The sequence below is a fragment of the Vombatus ursinus genome, unplaced genomic scaffold, assembly GCF_900497805.2.
Source record: "Vombatus ursinus unplaced genomic scaffold, bare-nosed wombat genome assembly UNPS02014779.1, whole genome shotgun sequence".
NCBI classification, from domain to species: domain Eukaryota; kingdom Metazoa; phylum Chordata; class Mammalia; order Diprotodontia; family Vombatidae; genus Vombatus; species Vombatus ursinus.
The window spans coordinates 9,986,019-10,011,652 of NW_020954557.1; positions in this window are offsets into that span (position 1 = coordinate 9,986,019).

Here is a 25,634-nt window from a genome sequence, read left to right on the forward strand (position 1 = left end):
CTAGTTCTGAAAACAGCAGTGTGAAAAAGCCTAAAGCTTGGGACATTCCCCCCTACTTGTCCCCCCCCCCCCAGGAACAGAGTCCAACTTTAACATAAACTTCAAATTCAAGAATTAAGCTATAAAATGAGTAAACAATAAAAAAGAGTGTGACCACAAAAAGCTACTATGGTGACAGAGAAGATCAGGACACATACTTGAAAGAAGACAGCAATGTCGAAGTAGCTATAAACAAAGCCTCAAAGAGAAATGTGAATTGAACACAAGCCCAACAAGAATATATGGAAGAGTTAAAAATTATTTCAAAAATAAAGTAAGAGTAGTAGAGGAAAAATTGGAAAAACAAATGAGAGTTATGCAAGAAAATTATCAAAAGACAATTAATAGCTTGGTAAAACAGGTAAAAAAATTACTGGAAAATTACCTTAAAAACAAAATTAGCCAAACAGGGAAAAAAGTACAAAACTTCATTGAAAAAAAGAATTCCTTAAAAAAGAGAATTATTCAAATGGAAAATGAAGTACAAAAGCACACTGAAGAAAATAATTCCTAAAAATCAGAATTGGGCAACTGGAGGCTAATGATTTTATTAGACAACAAGAAACAATAAAACAAAGATAAAACATGAAAAAAAAAGAGAAGAAAATGTGAACTATCTTAGAAAAAAATTGGTCTGGAAAAAAGATTGAGGAGAGATAATTTAAGAATTGTTAGACTACCTGAAAGTCATGTTCAAAAAAGGAGCCTAGCCATCATATTTCAAGAAATTATAAAGGAAAATTGCCACTATGTCCTAAAACTGAAGGATGATCTAGAAATTGAAGGAACTCACTGATCACCTTCTGAAAGAGATTCCAACATGAAAAATCCCAGGAATATTATAGCCAAATTCCAGAGCTCTCAGGTAAAATATTTTAAAGAAACATTTCAATATAAAAAAAAAATTCAAGCAGCCAGAATGACACCATTCAAATATTGTGGTATTATAGTCAGGATCACACAAGATTCAAAGGAGCTAGGATTACAACTGAGAATCACCTATCCAGTAAAATTGAGTGTAATTTTTCAGGGCAAAAAAAATGGATATTTAATGAAATAGAGGATTTTCAAGTATTTCTGATAAAATGACCAGAGATGAATTGAAAATTTGACAGTCAAACACAAGTCTCAAGAGAAGCATAAAAATGCAACCATGAAAAAGAAATCATAAGGGTTAATAAGGTCAAACAGTTTATGTTCCTTTATGGAGAAATAATACATGTAACTCCTAAGAACTTCATCATTATTAAGGCAGCTAGCAGGCATTTATGTAGACAGAGGGCACATGAGTAAGCTAATTATGTTGGGATGATCTAAAAAAATGCATGGGTGAGAAAGAGGGATGCAATGGGGAAAGGAAGAAGAGAGAGGAATGAGAAAATTACCTCACATAAAGGAAGCACGTAAGGAAAAGCTTTTATAATGAATTGAAAAGTGTTGGAGATAAGGCAGACAACACTTGAACCTCACTCTCATCTGAATGGTTCAAAGAGGGAGGAAAATATATGTACAATTGGGTATAGAAATCTGTCTTATACAACAGGGAAATAGCAGGGAAAAGGGATAAGAAAAGGGGAATTGGTGATAAAAGGAAGGGCAGATTAAAGAAGACAGTGATCAGAAGCAAAACAGACTTTAGAGGAGAGATATGAGAGAGAGAGAGAGAGAGAGAGAGACAGAGAGACAGAGAGAAGGGTAAAACAGAAGAAAATAGGATAAAAATGGGCAGTTTTAAAGTAAACATAACTGTGACTGAAAACTAGATGAATTCACCCATAAAGTGGAAGTACATAACATAATGGATTAGAAAGTAGAATTCAATAATATGTTAAGAAGAAACAGAAAGAAATATACAGAATTAAAATAAGGGGCTGGAGAAGAATTTATTGTGCTTCATCTGAAGTACAAAAGGCGGGGGTAGCAATCATGATCTCAGACAAAGCAAAATAAAAAACAGACCTATATAAAAGAGATAAGCAGGGAAACTACATCTTGCTAAAAGGCACCATAGACAATGAAATAATATAAATACTAGACATATATAAACTAAATGACATAGTATTGAAGTTCTTAAAGGAAAACTTAAAGGAATTACAGGAAGAAATACACAGTAAAACTATACTGAGGGGGAACCTCAATTTCCCCCTCTCAGAGACAGATAAATCTAACTATAAAATAAGTAAAAAGATGTTTAGGAAATGAATAGAATCTTAGAAAAGTTTAGATATGATAGACCTCTGGAGAAAATTGAATGGGAATAGACATGAGTGTACCTTTTTCTCACTGTATATGTGACAGCTTCACAAAAACTGACTGTATTAGCATTAAAAACCTCACATGACAGCTTTTAGAAGAAGAAATCAGAGCTATCAATAGTAACATGAAAAAAAATGCTCTAAATCACTACTGATTAGAGAAATGCAAATTAAAACAGTTCTGAAATATTACCTCATGCTTATCAGATTGACTAATATGATAGAAAAGAAAAATGGCAAATTTTGGAGGGATGTGGAAAAATAATACACTAATGCATTGTTGGAAAAATAATACACTAATGGAAAGTTGTGAACTAGTCTAACCATTCTGGAGAACAGTTTGGAACCATGTGTGCCCAAGGGGCTACAAAACTGTGTATATTCTTTGACCTAGCAATACCACTACTAGGTCTGTATCCCCGAGAAATCAAAGAAAAGAAAAAAGGACCTATTTGTACAAAAATATTTATAGCAGTTCTTTTTGTGGTGGCAATGAATCAGAAATCAAGTGGATGCAAACCAATTGGGGAGTAGCTAAACAAGTTGTAGTATATGACTGTGATGGAATGCTATTGTGCTATAAGAAATGACAGCAGGATGGTTTCAGAAAAACCTGGGAAGGCTTATATGAACTCATGCAAAGTGAAGTGAGCAGAAACAGGAGAACATTTTGTATGGTAATAGCAATATTGTAAGGATAATCAACTTGGGTTGATTATCAACTTGGGTTGAAAGATTTGGGTACTCTGACCAAGATAATGATTTAAGAGAACTCCAAAGGATTTATGATAAAAAAAAATACTATCCACCTCCAGAGAGAGAAATGATGAACTTTAAATGAAGATTGAGAATTTTTTTTTTACTTTCTTAGTTTTTATTGTTTTATTTTGTTTGTATTTTCTTTTGCAACTTGGCTAAAATGGAAATATGTGTTGCATGACATCACAAGTATAATCAATATCAAATTGTTTGCCTTCTCAAGGTAGGGGAAAGGACAGGAGGGAAAGAGAGAATTTGGAACTCAAAATTAAAAAAAAATTGTTAAAAATTTTACATATAATTGGGAAATATTTAATGAAATAAAAATAAAATAAAAAACTTCACAAAGAAATGTAGAAAAGTAGAAATATTAAATTCACTCTTTTCAGTCCATAATGCAATAAAAATTGCATTCAGTAAAGGGCGATGGAAGCATAGGTTAAAAATTAATTGGAGACTGAATAACCTAATTTTAGCAATTAATAATTTCATTAAAGATAATGACAACAATGAGACAATATACCAAAAAATTGTAGTATACAGCCAAAGCAATACTTTAGGGAAAATTTATACCTTTAAAAACATTTATCAATAAAAGATAGAAAAACCAGATCAATGAATTGGGCATGCAAATGAAAAAAAATTAAAAAGAACAAATGAGAAATCCCTAATGAAACACCAAAATAAAAATCCTGGAGATCAAAAGAGATATAAATAAAATTGAAAATTAAAAAAATTGAACTAATAAATTAGGAGATGGTTTTATGAAAAAATGATAAACCATCAGTTAATTTGTTTTTTTTAAAGACAGAAGAAAACCAAATTACCAGTATTAAAAATGGAAAGGATCACTACACTATTAATGAAGATGAAATTAAAGCAATGATTAGGAGTTATTTTGCCCAATTATATGTCAATAAAATTGACAGTCTAAGTGAAATGTATGGATATTTGCAAAAAAAAAAAATAAGTTGCCCAGATAAAAAAAACAGGAAATAGAATACTTAAATAACTTTATCTTAGGAAAAAAAATTGAACAAACCATAGATGTACTTCCTAAGAAAAAAATCCCTAGGACCAGATGGATTTAGAAATAAATTTTAACAATCATTTAAGGAACAATTAATCCCAATACTATATAAATTACTTAAAAAAATTAAGGAAGGGGCAGCTAGGTGGTGCAGTGGATAGAGCACCAGCTCTGAAGTTAGGAGGACCCGAGTTCAAATCTGGCCTCAGATCAAACACCTGACACTAGCTATGTGACCCTGGGCAAGTCACTTAACCCCAATTGCTAAAATAAAGGAGCCCTACCAAATGTCTTTTATGAATCAAATATAATTTCAGTACCTAAACTAGAGAGAGCAAGAACACAGAGAGAAAACTATAGATTAATTTCTCTAATGATTACCAATGCATAAATTTTAAATAAAATACTAGCAAAGAGATTACAGCAATATTTCATAAAGATCATACACTATGACCAAGTAGGATTAACACCAGGAATGCAGGACTGGTTCAATATTAGGAAAACTGTTAGCATAATTGACCATATCAATGACAAAACCAATGGAAATCATATAATTATCTCAATATATGCAAAAAAAAGATTTTGACAACACAACACCCATTCCTATTAAAAACATGAGAAAGCATAAGAATAAATGCAACCTTTCTTAAAATGAAAAGTAGTATCTAATTAAAATCAAGAACAAGCATTATCTGTAATGGGGGACAAACTAGAAGCCTTCCCAATAAGATTGGGGTGAAGTAAGGATTTCCATTATTGCCACTACTATTCAATATTGTACTAAAATGTTAGCTATAGCAATTAGAAATGAAAAAGAATTGGCAATGAGGAAACAAAACTATCATTCTTTGCTGACAATATGATGGTATACTTAGAGAACCCTGGAGAATAAACTAAAAGAAAATAGTTGAAATAAACTAAAAATAAATAGTTGAAATAATGAACTTCAGTAAATTTGCAGGATAAAAAATAAACCCACATAAATCATCAGTCTGTCTTTATATTATCAATGAAACCCAGTAGGAAAAGATAGAAAGAGAAATTCCATTTAAAATAATTTCAGACATTATAAAATCCTTGGGAGTTTAGCTACCAAGAGAACCCAGGGACTATATGAACACAATTACAAAACACTTTTCATACAAATGAAGACAGGTTTAAACAATTGAAGAAATATTTACTGCTCATGAGTAGGCCACAACAATAATAACAAAAATAACAATTCTACCTAAATTAATTTACTTATTCAGTTCCATATGAATCAAGCTACCAAAAATTATTTTAAAGAGGTAGAAAAATTAACAAAATTATCCAGAAGTACAAAAGGTCAAGAATTTCAAAGGAATCAATGAAAAAAGGAATGAAGGTGGCCTGGCAGTACCAGATTTCGAATCTATTACAAAATGGCAATCATCAAAACAACCTGATACTGGCTTAGAAATAGAGCAATGGATCAGTGGTATAGATTATGTACATGATACATGGTAGTAAATAACTGTAGTAATCTAATATTTGGTAAATCCAAATATCAAAGATTTGGGGTAAGAACCCATTATTTAAAAAAAATTGCTAGAGAAACTAGAAAGCAGTCTGGCAGAAAATAGGCATTCAATAACATCTCACACTATATACCAAAGTAAAATAAAAATGGGTATATAGTTTAGACATAAAGGATGATATAATAAGCAAATTAAGGGATTATGGAAATTTTTACCTGTCAGGAATATGGGTAAGGATAGAGTTTATGACTGAAGAAGAGATAGAGAGGATCACCAGAAGTAAAATGGATAACTTTGATTACCTGAAATTAAATTTTTCACAAACAAAACTAATGCAACCAAATTTAGAGGGAAAACAGGAAACTGGAAAAAATTTTTTTTTACAAGTTTCCTTGATAAAGATTTCTTAAATATATAGGAAACTGAGCTAAATTAAAAAAAATAATTAGAGTCATTCTCCAATTGATAAATGGTCAAAGGATAGATAAAAAAAGAGGTAGTTTTCAGAAAAAAAGAAATCAAAGCTATCAATGTCATTGTTCAGTTGTTTCAGTTGTGTCTGACTTTTTGTGACCCCATTTAGAGTTTTCTTGGTGAAGATACTAGAGTGGTTTGCCATTTTCTTCTCTAGTTCATTTTTACAGGTGAGGAACTGAGGCAAATGGGATTAAATGACTTTCCTAGGATCACACAGCTAGTAAGTGTCTGTGGCCAGATTTGAACTCAGGAAGATGATTCTTCTCGACTCCAGGCCTGGCACTTTATCCACTGTGCCACCTAGCTGACCCCCAAAAGCAAACAATAGTCACATAAAACATGCTCTGAATTACTACTGATTAGAAAAATGCAAATTAAAACAAGTCTGAGCCTCATACTTATCAGATTGGCTAAGATTACAGAAAAGGAAAATTATAAAAATTGAAGGAGATGTGGAAAAAAATATGCTAATGCATATGGTGGAGTTGTAAACTGGTCCAGTCATTCGGGAGAACAATTTGGAACTATGCCAAAAGGGCTATCAAATTATGTATTCCCTTTGACCCAGAAATAACACTACTAGGTCTGTATCCCAAGGAGATCAAAGAAAAAAAGAAAAATATGTATATGTACAAAAATGTTTATAACAGCTCTTTTTGTGATGACAAAGAATTGGCAATTGAGGGGATTTCCATCAATTAAGGAATGGCTGAACAAGTTGTGGTATGTGATTATGATGACATACTATTGTGATATATAAAATGATGAGGAGGATGCTTTTAGAAAAAAACATGGGAAAACCTATATGAATTGATACAAAATGAAGTAAGCAGAACCAGAACATTGTATACAGTAATAGCAATATTGTATGGATGATCAGCTGTGAATGATAGCTATTCTGATTATGGAAATAATCTGAGACAATTCCAAGGGACTTATGATGAAAAATGCTATTCACTTCTAGAGAGAACTGATGAATTCTGAGTACAGATTGAAGCATACTTTTTTCACTTTATGTTATTGCTTTTAATTATTATTTTTTACAACATTGCTAATATGGAAATATGTTTTAAATTATTTCATATGTATAATTGATACTATATCGCTCTCCTCAGTGAGGAGGGGCAGCAGAAGGAAAGGAGAGAATTTGGAAATCAAAAATTTTAAGAAATGAATGTTAAAAATAAATAAATGAAAATTTTGTATATCAAAAAGAACTAGCAAAGAAAAAACAAAACAAAACAAGAAATTTGGACTGTTCCTGGCTTGCTGCTGTTTGAATTTATAGAAATGATCAGTATTGTTTGAGAAAATAAGAAAAATTTAAAATGGCAAAGAGAAAAACTAAATTCCCCTTTCATTTTAAGTATGTAAGTAACTAAAGGCAGGATGGTACATTGGATGGAGGGTTGAATTTGGAAGCTGGAAGAACTAAGTTCAAATTCAGTCTCTGATATATGTTGGCTGTGTGACCGTGGCAAGACACAATGTCCCAGACATCTCTTCCTAAGGCTCTAAGGTAAAGAGGTGCCAATCTACATAAGCAAAGGGAGTTTTCACTCCAGGGATTCTCCACATTGATGAAATAACAGATCCAGGCCCCTCCCCCAAGTTACTCCTCAAAAATGTAATTGATAGAAAGCTTCTCTATCCAGAAAGTTGATATAGGATACAGAAAAAAATCAAGGGTTAGTTCTGCAGCATTAAAGAATTTCTGTGACTCTGGGCAAGTTACTCAGTCACTCTGAGCCTCAGTTTTCTTGTATATTTAATGAGAATAATGATATTTGTCATTCTCAGAGTTGTTGTAAGGGTCAAATTCAATTCAATTCAATTCAATTCAACAAATTATTAAGCTTCTACTACTGGATGTGTCTGTCGTATCATAGGTATTAGAGACACAAAGACAAAAATGAATTAGATTGTGCCCTAAAGGAGATTATATTTTACTGGAGAGAATAGGTGTGGGGGTGCTTTAGGATTGAACACTTTATAATGTAAGACATCACCACCAGCATCGCCTTTATTAGCATACCTCAGACACAATGAAAACTTATTTCATAAGAAAAAATTTCACAGGAGAATTATACTACTAGTATGTTAACTGAGAAATACATAATAATAAACAACAATGAATTCAATAACACTTTTAAATGAATTTGTGATTTATTGAACACAACAACATCTATATACAGTAATATGAAATATACTATAATTGTAATACTAATAGTATATTACAGTATGTTGCTATAAAGCAATAATATTTTATACATACATGAGACATGTTATTTGTTTAGTCTACAAAATGTATGTTTGCTTATTTGTCAATTCCTTTATGGTTCCCCAACACTCTGCAATAACTCTGTGATTCTACAGGAGCCCATGGTCTTCTGGTTGGGCATTCCTGCCTTAAACTAAGGAAAGCAAATTTTTAAAAAGGTAGTCTGATAATTATCTTTATAAATAACCCTGGACCACACAAAGATACATCCAAATTTTGAAGAAAGATGATACCATTAGAAGCCTGTAGATTCCTAACATTTCCCTTGTAATAAAGACTCCAGAAAAATAGGATCAAACTCAGAAAGATCATCTCCACCAATTTAGCAAAGCTTAGGCCTGAGGAGCATCGTTTGTTGTTGTTGATGGGTTTTTTTTTCATTTTGCGATTATTACCTCAAACCTCAGATAGGATGAAAACTTTTATCCGACTCTATCAAACTAGCAATCACAGTTTCCAGTGACTGAGTAACTGGCATGACACAGTCAGCTGTCAGCAACTGGTCTATGGAGAAAACAGAGGAACCTGGCTATTCTGTGTGAGTAAATGGAAAAGTTTTCAGAAAACCAGTATAAAGAGGGCCAACATCAATAAGCAAAGAATAGAAATGAGTCTTAAGATTGCAAGAACATCTTGCTGTGCAGGCAGATTTTTTTTTTTAAAAGTACACGTTAATCTCTGCCTGTCATTATCATCAGCATGGGACCTCAGTGTGGCATGTTATACACATAAATTGGTTCTCATTATTATTTGGCTTTTATGACTTCTTTTTTATGCCAGTGATATTTTCTAGTTTTCCTCCATATATAAAAAGAGTTTAATATATGCAGTCCCTCATGATACATAGGAAACAGAATAACTGGATGATCCAGGTTTGGCTTCACAATATTTTTTTTTGTTTTTGATACATGATGAAATTAATTTGACATTTTGAAATTACATTGTAGCTATTAATCTCTGTCATTAAATAAAATTAGAAAAAGAGTTTTATGCTATAATAAATAGATAATTTTTAGGAAAGGATCACAGTATATGAAATGACATCATCTTCCTGTTCTTCAGGTATGTTAGCTCACTTTGCATGATTTTTTCTGAGAAGGAATATGTCTGTTCTCTGCTACCTAAGGAGGGTGGCAGTTCATTCTATTCAATGATTTTTATTATAACCTTCATATTAGTCAATTTAGTTTTATGGCTTTTACTTTTTAAAAAAATTCAATTTTTTCCAGCCTTGATGACAGATCACAAGGGTCATACTTTTAAAAAAATAGTTTCAGTGATGCCTTTAGTTTTTTATATCACAGTCAAGCCCTTCTCACCATAGAAGCTTCCCTTGTAATATAGAAAAGCAGAGTTAAGCAAAACAACCCAGCACGGCAAGTGTATATGACAGCATATGCAACAGTCAATACTTATCTGATCTCTAGAGTCAAGCTTGATCATTATGATCAGAACTTGATTCTCTTTTAGTGTTGTTTTTGCTTAAATTACTATACATTACTTAAATTACTATAGTCATGGCATATATTATACAGTGCCTGATATGAGATAGGCACCTAATAAAATCTTGTTAATTGAATGGTTGGTTCTGCTTCCTTTGCGCTGTAACAGATTATACATTTCTTCCTATGAGTCTCTGAATTTCTAATATTTGTTACTTCCTAAGACATGATATTCCATCATGTCAATATATAATAACTCATTCAACCATTTCCCAGTTGCTGGACATCTGCTTTGTTTCCAGGTTTTTGCTACTACAGAAGGTACCATTATGAATATTTTATGCAATCTTTCTCCCTGTTTTTAATCTTCTTAAGTTATATATCCAAGGTTATATACTTATTGAGTTAAAGCATATGAACAATTTAATGACTTTCCTCACATAATTCCAAATTGTTTTCCAGAATAGTTAGACCAATTTGCAGCTCTATCAGCAACATATTAGGTTGCTTGCCTTCCCACTGACCCCCCATCATGGACTCTTTTCATCTTTTATCACTGCCATTTTAATGGATGTGAGGTAAAATATCAGGTTTGTTTTAATTTGCATTTCTCCTATTATTAGTGATTAGGGAAAAAAATGCTCCTGTCAAAAGTTTGCTATTCTTTTAAAACTTGTTTGTTCATATAGAAAGATTAAATTTTATGAAGATTTTGTCTTAAATATTAAGGTATGTATGGGACATGTAAATAACACACTCTTAATTGTATTTCTGTTCCTAGTTTAATGCAAAGAAAGTGTGGTATAGGCTTGGAATCATGTAGCTATGTGAACATGGGCAAAGGTGTTAAGCTCTCTAAATCTTAGTTTCCTCTTTTGTAAAATGAGTATGATAATAATGTTTATATTATCTATCTTATAGGGTTGTTGTGATTCAAGTGCTATATGAATATAAGCTATTATTATAAAAAGATATGTTTCTATCCAGAGAAGAAATCATATTATTGGTTAATGTTATATTTACCATTCCAAATAAAACTCTCCTACCAAAAACATCATCTTAAAAAAAAACAAAAACAAAAAACTAAGGTGGTATCTACATGCACCATATATTTTCTGCCAGTACTGTATGGTTTAGCTCAAATGGTTTTCCCCTCCTAATGTGACAGACAGAGTACTAGATTGGGAGTTAGGGGGCTGAAGTCCATCTCAGACATTTAACTAGGTGTGTGACCTTGGGCATACAACTTTCCTCTTTAGGTCTGTTTCCTCATCCATAAAATAAGGACTAGATGATCTTTAAGATGTCTTCAACATTTAAAATTCTATGATCCCAGGTTTTTTTTTTCTAAACGCCAAATGAGAGACATTTATAATGATGCAAGGTAAGAACTTCTGATAGCAAATTAGTTTTTTTTTTCAATAAAATGTTTTGTGTTATTGTCTGTTTCATGATAAGTTAGGTATGCTGAAGAGGGGATTTTTGATCAGGTAAAGATGGGATTAGAAGATGTAGGAGCTCTCTTCCCACTTGGAGGCTGTGTGATTCTGTGTTTCTAATTTCCTTGAACCAGGCTTCTAATTCCTCCTAGGCAGACATCACCTTTTTCATCCTTCTGCACTGTTCACAATGTCCTGCATAGTGCTAAGCACATTGAAAATGCTCAAATATTTGGCTTGATTTGGCTTGTATATGCAAACCATAACTAGAGAAGCAGGATGATATGAGGAGAAAAACATTGTACTTGGGTCAGGAGAGACCTGATTTTGAATTCTGCCTCTGATTTTTGACGTTGTTTGACCACAAAAAAAAATTTACTTCTTTAAATCTCAGTTTCCTCATCTGTAAAATGGGTATAATGATACCTGTAGTATCTATTTCACAGGGTTGTTGTGAGGATCAAGTAAGGTACTTTATCTAAATGTCAGTTATTATTGCTTATTTTGGTTGATTATCACAAAAAACTGACTTTATAAGCAGTCTTAAAGGTTCTCCTTCAACAAGGACTACGTCATTTTGAAGAGAGATTCTGGATCTAATAATAATGTCAGGAAACATAAAATTGAAAACAAAAATTACTATTTTTCAGTCAGTCATCTGCATATGATTAGACAAACCCATTAATAGTGCAGAAATCAATATCAACACCAAATGAGAAGATAATAAAAATGAGGTATAACAATTGAGGAAATTAGAATCTTACCCAATTAAAAAGAAGAATCTTACCTAATTAGCAAACTATTGATGCCACTAAATGAGAAATGGATAAAAGAGTAGATATTGATAAAATCACAATTTCCTAAAGAAGTTTAGGCAATGTAATTCAATCAACACAATGAGGAGGTCAGGAGAACCTAGATGTTTCCTTGACCAGTAAATACTTTATCTCCTTGTTAAGAAGAGAGATATGACATACAAAGACTACAAATGCTTTAAAACAGTGTTAAAAAGTTACATAGGCAGATAGTAAATGATTACAAGCAGCCTAGCCTCATAAAGCAGTGAGATATGTTGAAAACATGTGAAAAGCTTGGAGAGAGATCAGATTAAACCAGATCATCTTGAGAGTGTTTAAGGATAAAACTGAAAGAACAACAACAGAAGAAAATTGGGAGAAAAAAAATTGGTCAAGGTTTTTATAACATACTCTTTTCTTTATCAAAGATGATTGAGTCACTGCACCTGATCTCTTATCATAGTCCTTGTTATATTGTATGAAGAAACATCAAAGAAAATAAAGATGAGAGTAGGCTGCTGCAGCAGCAGCGGCTTCAGGAGCTCTCAGCAAAGAGATGGAAAAGGGAGGGGGTCTAGACAAATGATCAGAAAGAGATTACAGGTGACCCTTTGCTGGCACTGGGTGCAGTTAGTGCTTATTGGTAACTCTATTGCCCATAAGGAGTTCTGGGTCACAATTCCAGGGTATATAGGATCACTAGCTCTTGCAGCTACAGGGAAACAAGAACTTTTCCTGGGTAAAGACCAGAGTGCATACCAGGAGAACCGTGACTACACCTCTCTCCAGATCTTATCACCTTGGAAGCACCACAAACTTGCAGAACCCCAGAACTAGTTCTGAAAACAGTAGCAAAAAAGACCTGAAGCTTGTGACAGGGCCCCCCCACCCCCAGTTGAGCAGAGCAAAACTTTAACATGAAGTTCAAAATCAAAGAATCAAATCAAATCAAAATCAAGAAATAGACTAGAAAAAAAGAGCAAACAAGAAAAAAAGGAACCAAACCATAAAAAGCTATTATAGTAGCTGGGAAGATGAGAAATAAATTCAGAAGAAGACAGTTGTGAAAACAATCAAAAACAAAGCCCCAAAGAAAAATACTAATTGGACCCAAGCCCAGCAAGAATTGCCTAAAAAGGTACAGAAAGAGTTGAGTGGTAGAGAAAAAAATGGGAAAATAAATGAGAGTGATGTAAGAAAATTATGAAGAGAGAACTAATAGCTTAGTAAAAGAGGCAGAAAAAATACTGAAGAAAATAATACCTTAAAAAACAGAATTAAGGGGCAGCTAGGTGGCACAGTGGATAGAGCACCGGCCCTGAAGTCAGGAGGACCTGAGTTCAAATCCAGCCTCAGACCAAACACTTGACATGTACTAGCTGTGTGACCCTGGGCAAGTCACTTAACCCCAATTGCTTAAAGAAAAAAACAAAACAAACAAACAAACAAAAAAAATGGGACTGGGCTAATGGTTTAAAAAAAGGCACAAAAATCACTGAAGAAAAGAACTTCTCAAAAAGCAAAATTGGCCAAATAGAAAATGAGGTGCAAAAGCTCACTGAAGAAAAGAATTCCTGAAAAATTAGAATTGGGCAAGTGGAAGCTAACGACTCTATGAGACATCAATAAATAATAAAAACAAAGTCAAACGAATGAAAAAAAAAAAGATGTGAAATATATCATAAGGAAAACAACTAACCTGGAAAACAGATCAAGGAGAGATAATTTAAGAATTATTGAACCACATGAAAGCCATGGTTTAAAAAAAAAGAGCCTAAACATCATATTTCAAGAAATTATAAAAGAAAATTGTCCCAATATCTTAGATCAAGAGAGTAAAATAGAGATTGAAGGAATCCACTATCATTTCCTAAAAGAGATCCCCAAAGGAAAATTCCCAGGAATATTATAGTCAAATTCCAAAGCTCCCAGGTCAAGGAGAAAATATTGTAAACAGCCAGAAAGAAGTAATTCAAATATTATGGAGCCACCATCAGGATCACACAAAATTTAGCAGCTTCCATTTTAAAGGATTAGAGGACTTGGAATATATATTCTGGAAGGCAAAGGATTTAGGACAGGTGTGAGGAACTTGTGGCCTCCAGGCCACATGTGGTCCTCTAAGTGCTCAAGCACGGCCCAAATGGGATTTGTTCTGTGAAGTTTGGATTCAGTCAAAGGGCTGCACTTGAGGACCTAGATGGCAACATATGGCCTTGAGGTCACAGGTGCCCCTCCTCTGACTTAGGATTTCAACCAAAAATAACCTCTCTAACAAAACTGAAGATCTTTCAGGGGGAAAATGGATATTTAATGAAATAGAAGACTTTCAAGCATTTCTGATGAAAAGAACAGCTCTGAATAGAAAATTTGACATTCACACACAAGACTCAAGAGAAGCATAAAAAGATAAACAAGAAAGAGTAATCAAGGGACTCAATGAAGTTAAACTTTTTTACATTCTTATATGGGAAGATAAGGCATGTAACTTCTAAGAATGTTATTATTATTATTAAGGAAGTTAGAAGGAGTCTACATGGACAAAGATCATGAATATGGGTCAATTATTTTGGAATGATCTGCAAAAAAGGCAAAAATGAAGGGATGAGAAAGAAGAAGAGGAGTAAAGAATAGGCAGAATGGGGGAATTTTTCTCACATAAAAGGTGTGCAAAAAAGAGCTTTTATGGTGGAGGGGGAAGTAAAGGGGGTAGGCAATGCTTGAACTTCATTCTAATCAGAATTGATTCAAAGAGGAAAGAATACACACACACACGCACACACACATACATACACACACACTCGGTTAGGTTTATAGGTCTATCTTACCAGCAGGGAAATTGAGAGGAAGGGGATAAGAGATAGGGGAGGATAATAAAAGGGAAAGCAGATTAAGGCAGGTGGTTGTCAGAAGAAAAACAGACTTTTGAGGAGGGATAGGATAAAAAGAGAGAAAGAAGGATAAATAAAAGAAAATGGGATGGAGGGAAACACACAGTAATCATAACTGTGACTGTGGATGGGATAAGCTGACCCATAAAGTGAAAGTAAATAGCAGGATAGATTAGAAACCAGAATCCAACAACATGCTGTTTACAAGAGACACATTTGAAAAAGAAATACACACACAGTTAAAATAAAGGGCAGAAGCAGAATTTATTATGTTTCAGCTGAATTGAAAAAAAAAGGCAAGAGTAGCAATCATGATCTCAATTTAAATAGATACCCAGGGAAATTACATTTTGCTAAAAGGTACCATAGACAATGAAGCAATATCAAAAATTTTACAGCTAATTTCTCTGATAAAGGCCTCATTTCTCAAATATATAGAGAATTTTTATGTCAAATTTATAAGAATGGGATCCATTCCCCAGTTGATACATGGTCAACGGATATAAGCAGGCAGTCTGCAAATGAAGAAATCAAAGCTATCTGTAGTCATATAAAAATGCTCTAAATCAATATTGATTAGAGAAATGAAAATTAAAACAATACTGAGGTACCACCTCACACCTATCAGAAATAGTAAATGCTAGAGGGATAAGGGAAAATAGGTACACTGATAAATTGTTGTTAGAGTAGTGAGCAAGTTCAAACACTCTAGAAAACACTTTGGAACTATGTTCAAAGAGCTATCAAACCATGCATACACTTTGATGTAGCAATGCCATTACTAGGTCTGCATCCCAAAGAGACCAAAGGAAAAAGAAAAGGAACTATAAATACAAAAAAGAAATTATAGCAGTTCTTTTCATGGAGGCAAAGAATTGGAAATTGAGAAGATACTCGTCAATTGGGAAAGACTGAACAAGTTGTGACATATGATTATAATGGAGTACTATTGTGCTGTAAGAAATGATGAGGATGGGGGCAGCTAGGTGGCACAGTGGATAGAGCACCAATCCTGAAGTCAGGAGGACCTGAGTTCAAATCTGACCTCAGACCAAAACTTTACACTTACTAGCTGTGTGACCCTGGGCAACTGCCTAAAACCCCAACTGCCTAAAAAAAAAAAAGAAAAAGAAACGATGAGGATGGTGGTTTCAGATAAAAATGTGAGAAGACCTATATGAACTGATGCAAAGTGAAGTGAAGGGCACTGGGAGATAATTGTGCAGAGTAACAGCAATGTTGTAATGATCATCAATTGTGAAAGACAATACAATGATCCAAGACAATTCTAAAGGGCTCATGATGAAAAAAATGCTATCCACCTCTGAAGAAAGAACTCATGAACTCTGAGTGCAAACTAAAGTATAATTTCCTTGCTTTGTTTATTGCTTTTTGCTTTTTGCAATATGGCCAATATGGAAATGTATATAATTTGCTTACCTTCTCAGTGGGTGGGGAAGGGGTGGGAAGGAGGGAGAGAATTTGGAACTCAAAATTTCAACAGAAAAGAATGTTAAAATAAATAATAATATTTTAAAAAGAAAATAAGGATAGAGAGAGCAGCTAAAATAGTCCAAGAATACACACATCTCATCTCTAAGATGAGATCTCATACACTAAGATTTCAAGATATCTGAAATGAAGAAAAAAACAGTACTGCTTAAAAACCCTCCACAAATATTGTTACTAAAAAGGACTGATGTATAATATGACATCTACTAGCCCATCTGCCTGCTTATCTATCTCTACAAAATTTCTATGAGAATAACACATACATTAAATGAGGAGGTCCTGATGAAGATATGAGAAGGAAACAATCTGGCTTTCACTAATGACATTCAATAGTAGATTGAATCTTTATAGTCATCCATTTGACTGAAACATAAAGAGAATACAAGATCATTCTGTATTCATTTTTGTTCACTTAAATAAAAGCATTTGATTGGACTTAACTCTAAAAAGTTGTCTCCAATTCACAAATTAAAATCATAAAAAGGGTCCTTGAAAGATGAAGCAACAAAAATAACTTTGTTCAATGACTCTGACATTCAGGGATGTATAATTATTGAAGGTATTTGTTACTGTCTTACATGATGTCAAACATGGGATCTAAATGGAAGAAGAATTCCCTATATGTGGTGATCCTATATTAAATCCTGCTTTTGGTGACATTCTATCAAGTCTGGATGTATGCAGAATCTTTTAAGTGAGATATAATCATTCAAAAGAGTTCAGGTTTGACTATCTACGCAGGAAAAAATAAGTGGATAAAGAATATATACTGTCTGAACCATAATATGCCATTGGATAGACAACTGGTCCAGCAGCACATATATCTTGGACAGATACTGCAGATGGACAATGAACTGGACACAGACTTGAATAGTAGCAAGAGAGTTCTGGATTGCATTTGAGAAATCATGGAATATTTTAAATTGATTCCAATATGCTCCCTGAAACAAAGTTTGATCTTTATGACGTCGATATTCTTCCAGTTGTGCCGTGTGGCTACAAATCATGGAATAATGAAAGAATTAGTCTCTGAAGATTAAGGTTGTGGGCCACCCAATGGCCAATGGGAAGAAGCAAGCTAGATAAAAATAGATTTTAAAATGTTACCAGTGATTATACACAAATAAAAACAAGGAAGGTAGGTAGTACAGTGGTTAGAGTGCCTGGCCTAAAGTCAGGAAGACTCATCTTTCTGAGTTCAAATTCAGTCTCAGACACTAGCTGTGTGACTGTGGGCAAGTCTCTTAACCCCATTTACCTCAGTGACTCATCTGTAAAATGAGCTAGAGAAGGAAATGGCAAACCACTCCAGTGTCTTTGCCAAGATAATCCCAAATGGGGTCACAAAGACTTTCACGTGACTGAAAACTGACTGAACAACAATATTTTCATAAAATATATCATCAAAGAAATGTAAAAAGGGGGCAGGTTATATAATGAGAACATGAGATAACAGATGGCTAGGTACTTAGTTGACACTGTGAATAAAGTACTAGACCTAAAGTTAGAAAGATTAGAGTTCAAATCTAGCCTCAGACACTTGCTAGCTGTGTGACCCTAGACAAATTACTTAACCTTTATCTGCCTCAGTTTCCTGTAAAATTTGCAAAATGTGGCTAATAATAGCACCAACCTCCCAAGGTTGTTGTGAAGATTAAGTGAGATATTTTTAAAGTACTTTGCAAACCTTAAAACATTACATAAATACTAGCCACCATTATTTTAAAATTATTATTATTATTATTATAGTACATTTATGCCACTGGCTTTCATACAATGTCAAGAGATTTTGAAATCTATTTCTTTTCTTGAGTGGATCCCCTGTGGAAGATATATAAAAGAATCCTCCAGGATAAGAAGATGTGGATGGGATATGCCTGATAACATTGGGAGAAGTGCCCGCATCAAGGACATCATGGATTCATTGAATGTTGAGGTATAGTTGCTTGTCGACATGTTTCATTACCCTTGCTATAATGGTATACAGCACTGCACCTTTTTAAAAAAATCTTTTTATCCCTATTGCCTTAGATCATGTGTTTTACATATGAAAAGTGTTTAATGAAGTTAAATTTGGGGGACTCAGATCACGCGACAAAAATTTGCCTGGATTGAAATAAGATGAAGGGGAATGTGACAGTGAGGGTGATTAGGAGCAATTAATGAATTGGGGAGTATTCCATCTTTTTAGAAGCCAGGTGTCCCTTCAATTTTCATGTTCTTCTACCAGGCATTATTTTTGGTTTGTACGCTTTAGATCACTGGAAAGCCAAAACTGTTGGTGGAAGAGGTTCGACAGGTAGGAAAAGAGTCTATATGGAGGAATCTCTTAGCAATGGGAGCAGAGAGGAAAGGCCCAGGTTTGATAGCCTACCTGTGATTGTAGCAATCCAAACATGGACTTGGACTTCAAAGCCAGGATGTGGCATTTCTGCACCCTAGACAAGGTTTGGAAATTGCACCCCTCTCCACATCCTGAATTTGAAAGTTGTAGTCCTTCTATGTTACTGTCCATTAGAGATGTAAGTTTTCATTTCCTATGTGTGGTTTAACTTATAATGACGTGAATAATTATGTGCTCTGGAGAAAGCAATTTACAGGCATTAAAAATGTACATTTGTTTAAAAAGTCTTATCAGATGATACCCATCCTGTGCTTCATTGTTATGTGTCTTACAGGTCTGCCTACTTTGCCTACAGCTGGTCCCTCCTTGGTTCTTGCCCTGTATTTTTTAAATATACTTTAAGGATATGTGATTTCATTGGGTATGGGTGTTCATTTCACCAATATAGATTGTAGTTCTTTGCAGCTAGTCTTCAAAAGTTCTTATGAAAAAATTTCTCATGTTTGGTGTCATAGATTTTTAGGTAGAATAGACCTCAAAAGTCATCCACTTCAGCTTCCTCATCTTACAGATGAATAAACCAAATTCAAAGAGATGTTACATGACTTGGTTTACTAGCAAGTAAGTAGCAGAGCTAGGACTTAGGAGGTATACGGGAAAGATCATTGGTTCTGGAATCGGAGCATCTGTGTTCAAATTCTGTCTCTGACATCCGCTACTTGCTTGACCTTGGGCAAGTCACTTAACTTCCCTGGTCCTCAGTTTCTTCATATGTATTATGAGGGGATAACCTCTGAGGTCCCTTCCAGCCCTAAATCTATGATCCTATGAACCCATGTCCTTTGACTCCCAACCTAGTACTTTTTTGCTTATTTTGCCCCTCTAGTTTCTCCCATTCCCCCCCTCACCTACAAGACAACTTCTTGTGATGAATCTCTCTGAACTTAACCAGATTGGAGCTCTGAAGATGGATATTCACTCTATCACTGGGTTTGTATTCAAAGTCCTTCCAACTTCATGGGATCTACCAGCCCTTGCACTTAATTGGCCTGGGCTTGGAGCACCTATATACTCTGTGATGAGGCATCAGAATAGGATTTCAGAAGTTCTCACACTCCATATGTCTTGCATATCCCTAATTTTGTTGAAATGCTCAATTAACTAAAAGAAAATGATTATGCAACTTATTGTCCAAGTGCCATCATTATTAGGTAATGGTGAAAAAATGAATGGCAAGGGCAGGTGGAAAATAAGGGTGAGTCCAGGAGACTGACTTATCCCCGGGTCAAAATGAGCCTCCGATGAACAGAGAATAGGATTCAAAGACTCCTTGACTCCCAGGTCAATGCCCACTTGTTTCTATGGTCTCCTCAGAAATACTCCCTTTCATGGAAAATGCAGAGAAAGTCTATTTCTTAAATGAAAGAGTGGTATAAAGGAAAGGATCCTGGCCCAGGTGGGAGTCATTGGACCTGGGTTTCAGTCTAAGAGCCTTCACTAGCTTGTAATGCGACGTTGGGCAAGTGCCTCACTTTGCTGGGTCACAGTTTTCACATCTGTGAAATGAAAGAATTGGACTCTGTTAATGCTAAGATCTAGCTCTAACAGTTGAAGATCCTATGATTCTCAGAGATCCTCTACTCTGAGTGTAGTAGTTAGAACTTTAGACATAGAGTCAGGAGAACCCAAATTCAAATTCTGCTTCAGACATTTATTAGTTACAAGACCTGGAATAAGCCAATTAACCTGAGTTCCTGTTTCCCATCTGTAATAAAGGGAGCTAGGGTAGACCTGACGGCCAGTAAGGTCCCTTCTATCTCTAAAACTATGATCCTGCCTTTCTTGCCATAGTCCCAGAAGCCTTTGAGGACTATCAGTCTTTATTAAAAACCTCCCAAGTAACTACCTAAGTTCCGTACCCATTTGTATTTAATGATTGCTGGTGAGCACATTATCATTCCGATGCATACATAACCCAACGATAGCAATTATACCTGAATCCTGCATTGTTTTTGTGAAAGAAAACATTGAGGTCTCTTTTAGCATCCGATCAGACATATACTGTTTCTATTAAATATGTTGGCAAGCGTTTCAAGAGCAGTAGAGGGATTTGCTCACAATAATTGGAATTATATTAATTCACATTAAGCATCCTGGGAGTATTTTTTAACACTTACAAAATATCCATTTTCAGATATGAAATGAACAGTCTTTTCTTTTTCTCCCCAGAAATTACACAAAGCATTTTTGAACAAGAAAAATAAAGACTGAAGTTGAAAGTGTACTTAGCCTGTAATCACTTTCTTGTAATTACTTCCCATTTTCATGCTAATAGACACTGAAATTTTAGATCAGTTCATCCATGGGGCACCAATGTCTATTAAAAAAAAAAAAAGACCCAGAAGGCCTGGATTCTTACTTTCTTGTTTGGTCTTTATGGTAAAAATTTTGGTGTGCTCTTACTTTCAGCTTTGGTAGCTTCAGGAATAATTCGTACTTGGAGGTAGGAAGTAATATAAATATCAATGATACTTGTTATTTCACTTTAAAAACTTCCATTGTCAGTCATGTGAATCTCTTATGGAGTAGCCTTTAGTTAGCTCACTTAGCCTTTAGTGGTCTAGATCCCTAAACCACTCCTCCCTAACACTGAAGGATTCTCTGGGGACTAGAGATTTTCTCTGGGAAACAGATTTGCAGGAGAAACATTAAGGGGATCACAAAATAAGTATCGAAGGGTATGGACCTCAACTGCCTACAGATGCCAAAAGATGCAAAATAAAGAGCCCAGATGCAAACTTGACACAGACAGTCAGAAAACAAGACATTTGCCATGGTAAGTTGCCATAGCAATTCCAATTTCTTCTGCCAGAGGAGGGGTAAAGAGACCAGCAGGGGAGTAGGAGACGAGGGGAAGCCTCGAAGACACACAGCAGGGGCAATTGTTCCTGAGTGATGGCAGGGTTTTTTTAAAAAAATTCTCCTTTTAACAATAATGTTTCTGACAGGCCAGGAATCAAAATAGACTGGAAACTACAGTGGCTAATACATTGTATTTGTACTTTGTCCCATGGTTGTCGGTGACCTACCTCTTAGGATCACAGGAATGAGAGTTGGAAAAGTCCTCAGAGGTCCAACCCCCTCATTTTGCAGGTAAGGAAACTGAATCCCAGGGAAGTGAAGTGACTTGTCTAAAGGATTTAGACTTCTTGGAATATCATATATTTCATTGCTTTTTGGAGGAAAAGAATAGAGACCATAAAATCAATGACCATACCTGTGAAAAAAGAGATGGATTTCTGCCAATTCAAGGAGTAACAAAGCAGGGGCTACCGTGGAAAGAGCACTGAATCTGAAGTCAGAGGATTGGGGGCAGCTGCGTGGTGCAATCGATAGAGTTGTAGGCCTCCTCCATGGAGGAGGTGATATCTTAATTGAGCCTTTAAGAAAGAGTAGGATTCTAAGAGGCTGAGATGATTGTATTATATTAATAGAACAATTGGGTTGTATTAATTCATCCCAGGCCTGAGGACAAACTGCCTTCAAAGGCAGTGGGGAAACGGAACATTGAGTTCAGGGAAGAGCTAGTGTACAAGGTGAGACGGTTAAGTACCAGGACTGGCATTGATATCCAGATAATACTTAATAATAATAATATTTAATATCATTCTTAATATAATATAATAATAATACTTGATAATGATAGCTAACATTTATATGGTACACTGTGCCAGGCACTGTGCTCAGCATTTAACAGTTATTATCTCCTGTGATCCTCACAACATCCCTGGGAGGAAGGTACTATTACCCCTTTTTTACATTTGAAGAAACTGAGGCAAACGGAGGTTAAGTAACTTGCCCAAGGTCACACCACTAGGGAATTATCTGAGACTGGACTATGAACTCAGGTCTTCTGGACTGTAAGCTCCATGAGAGCAGGTAATGTTTTTCTCTTCTTTTTATATCCTTAACACTTAGCACAGTGCCTGGTACATAGTTGGTGCTTTATAAATGTTTGTTGAATTGAAGTTTATTAAATTGAATTATTGTTCTCTACCTCATGAAGTTACCTTGAATTAGGGGTGTCCTGGACCAAGCTTGTACTGGGCTTGAGAGAGCTAATTGTTAAATTTTCAGTGTGAGCCATTATGCCTCGGACTCTGGAAAACACTGTAGTGTTTTCTGGGCTTGGTTTATTGTTTCGTTGATTGTCTAGATTTAAGAAAGTGATGGAGAAAAATATTAATAATGTATAATAATTAATAGGGCAGCTAGGTGGGGCAGTGGAAAGAGTGCCATGCCTGGAGTCAGGAAGACTCATTGTTCTGAGTTCAAATCCAGCCACAGACACTTAGCAGCTGTATGACTGTGGGTAAGTCACTTTGCCTCAGTTCCTCATCTGTAAAATAAGCTGGAAAAGGAAATGTCAAACTACTCCAGTATCTCTGCCAAGAAAACCCCAAATGGGGGTCACAAAAAGTCAGATACAATTGAAATGACTGAACAACAAACAATAATTGATAATAAGATATTAATAATTGTTAGTAAACCTAACAATGTCCTCATACTATTTTTTGGAGAGCTGTTTGTTTGTTAAACATTTACCAGCAAAGCCTTGTTTGAATTCATTAATGTGAATACGTGTTACATTCCCCACTAGCTCCTCAAGGAGCTATTTCATTTTTTCCTCTTTGTATTTTCAGCACTTGGCACAGTGCCTTTCATATAATAGGCAGTTGATAAACAGTTGTTGAATTGCAATGAATTGAATTTGGAGATAGAGGACCTGGTCTCAAATTCCAGTCCTACTATCTATTTACCCACTGCGGGACCTTGCATGTATCTCTGTGGACCTCAGGTTTCTCATCTGTAAAACAAACAAGTTGCATTATAAGGAAACTGGATTATATGATCTCTGAGAGCCCTTCTGACTCTAAATTCTGTCATTAAGTAAATAATGTTCGTTGCATCATAAACATGTAAGCTCTTATTATAGGCCCAGTCATCATTGTCTCTTCTTGCTGGGGACATATTAAGCATTTCCTCACTCCACATGTCCAGATCATGAGCCTCTGGAGGGTTTGGGTGTGGAGGCAGAGGCAAGGAGAGCTTTTCGCCATTCTTCCTTTCTCAAGGCATTCACAGCTGTTTTATGGTAACCCATTCTTTCTGCTCTGTGGGTATTATGTTGGTTTTAACTGCAGGGGCCGTGGAATAAATTATCCAATCAGATTGATAGATATAACTTTATTTCAGCGGCGGATTTATAGACTTTCAGGAGAGGGAACCTTGCAGGTCATATGATTACTCATCCCACTCTATTTTGCAGATAAGGGAAATAAGGATCAAGGAAGTTAAATGACTTTCCCAAGATCATACTGCAAGGGAGGCACAGAGCAGGGTCTGGAGTTCCAGGTCAGAGGTCTAGCTTTATGTCCATTCAAAATGTGGTACAGCAGCAAAGGTGCAGGTTTTGGTGTCCGAGGACCTGTGTTGGACCCCAACTCTGCTTCTAACTGCTTGTGTGACTGTAGCGCAATCACAACCAGTCTAGGCCTCAGTTCCTCATCTGGAAAAGAGAGGGTTGGACTAGATGACCTTGACAGTCCCTTCCTGCTCCAAATCCATAATCCTATATAACCAGCCAAAGAAATAAGTTAAATCAGATTTGTTGCAATTCCTACCAGCTATGAATCATTGGTTCTGACAGCTTTACCTTCATTTTACCAAGAGCAGTAAGGTTTTCCATTTGAACAAGAGCTCACTTTTGGATAAAGTTGCAAGGCTTCTATCAGCGGTCAAAGAATTGCAAACAAGAAAAATTTCATCAGTCAAAACAGTCCTGGGAGCAGAGTGCCCTGATTGATTTCTTCCTTTAAAGTATTTATTTCTCATTTCTTTCCTTTAACAAACATTGATTGAGTACTTACAGTGTGCAATGGAGCTTTTCTAGGCTCTGTACTTTTCAAGATTTCTTTGGGAAACACATTAAGTCAATTATAAAGCTAATTCATTTTATCAAGCTTAGTCCTTTGGATTCTGGATCAGTGGAAGGAAATATAGTTTGAAGCTTCACAGAGCCCTTACTTTTTCAAGAATCAAAGGTTTAACTGTATAAGGAAAGGAGGACCAATTCTGTGCCCTGAGGGTGCCAAACCTGAAATGTGTCAGCAAATGTGGAATTGTGGCTCCCTTTTCTCTGAACGTATTTTTTTAAAAAAAAAAAATTGTGAAATAAGAGTGTTACTTAAACATAAATACAGCAATTAAATTGTTTCAAAATTAGTAATTATTTTTAATATTTATTTTATTTTTAAAATTTATGGATTTTTTATAGTACTTTCATATACCAATATATACTTCATCCCTCTCCTATTAGAGACATTCTTTATAACAGCAAAAAAAAAAAAAACCAAAAACAGTTTAACAAAACTAATCTAATCTTGGACAAGTCATATAACCTCTCTGGACCTCGGTTTCCTCATCAGAAAAATAAGGCTATTGGATTAGATGACCTCTGAAATTACTTCAGAGTCGAGCTCTATGACTCTATGAACAGTGCAACGTGCAAGACCAACATTTTATGTAGTGTTCTGCACTCATCCCCCTCATCACAAAGAAAGGAGGGAGGTGCCTTCTCATATTTCTTTTAGGGGTCAAGTTTGTTCATTATAATTTCACTAGATTCAGCTTTTTTTTTTTTTGCTATTGTTCTTTCTATGGCCATTATTTTAGTCATTGTGTGCATTGTTTTCTTGCCTCAACTCGTATCTTCTTCATGTCTTTATCTTCCATGTTTATAATTTTCTTACAGAGTAATAATATTTAATTATATTTATGTATCACAATTTTTTTAAGGCAATTGGGGT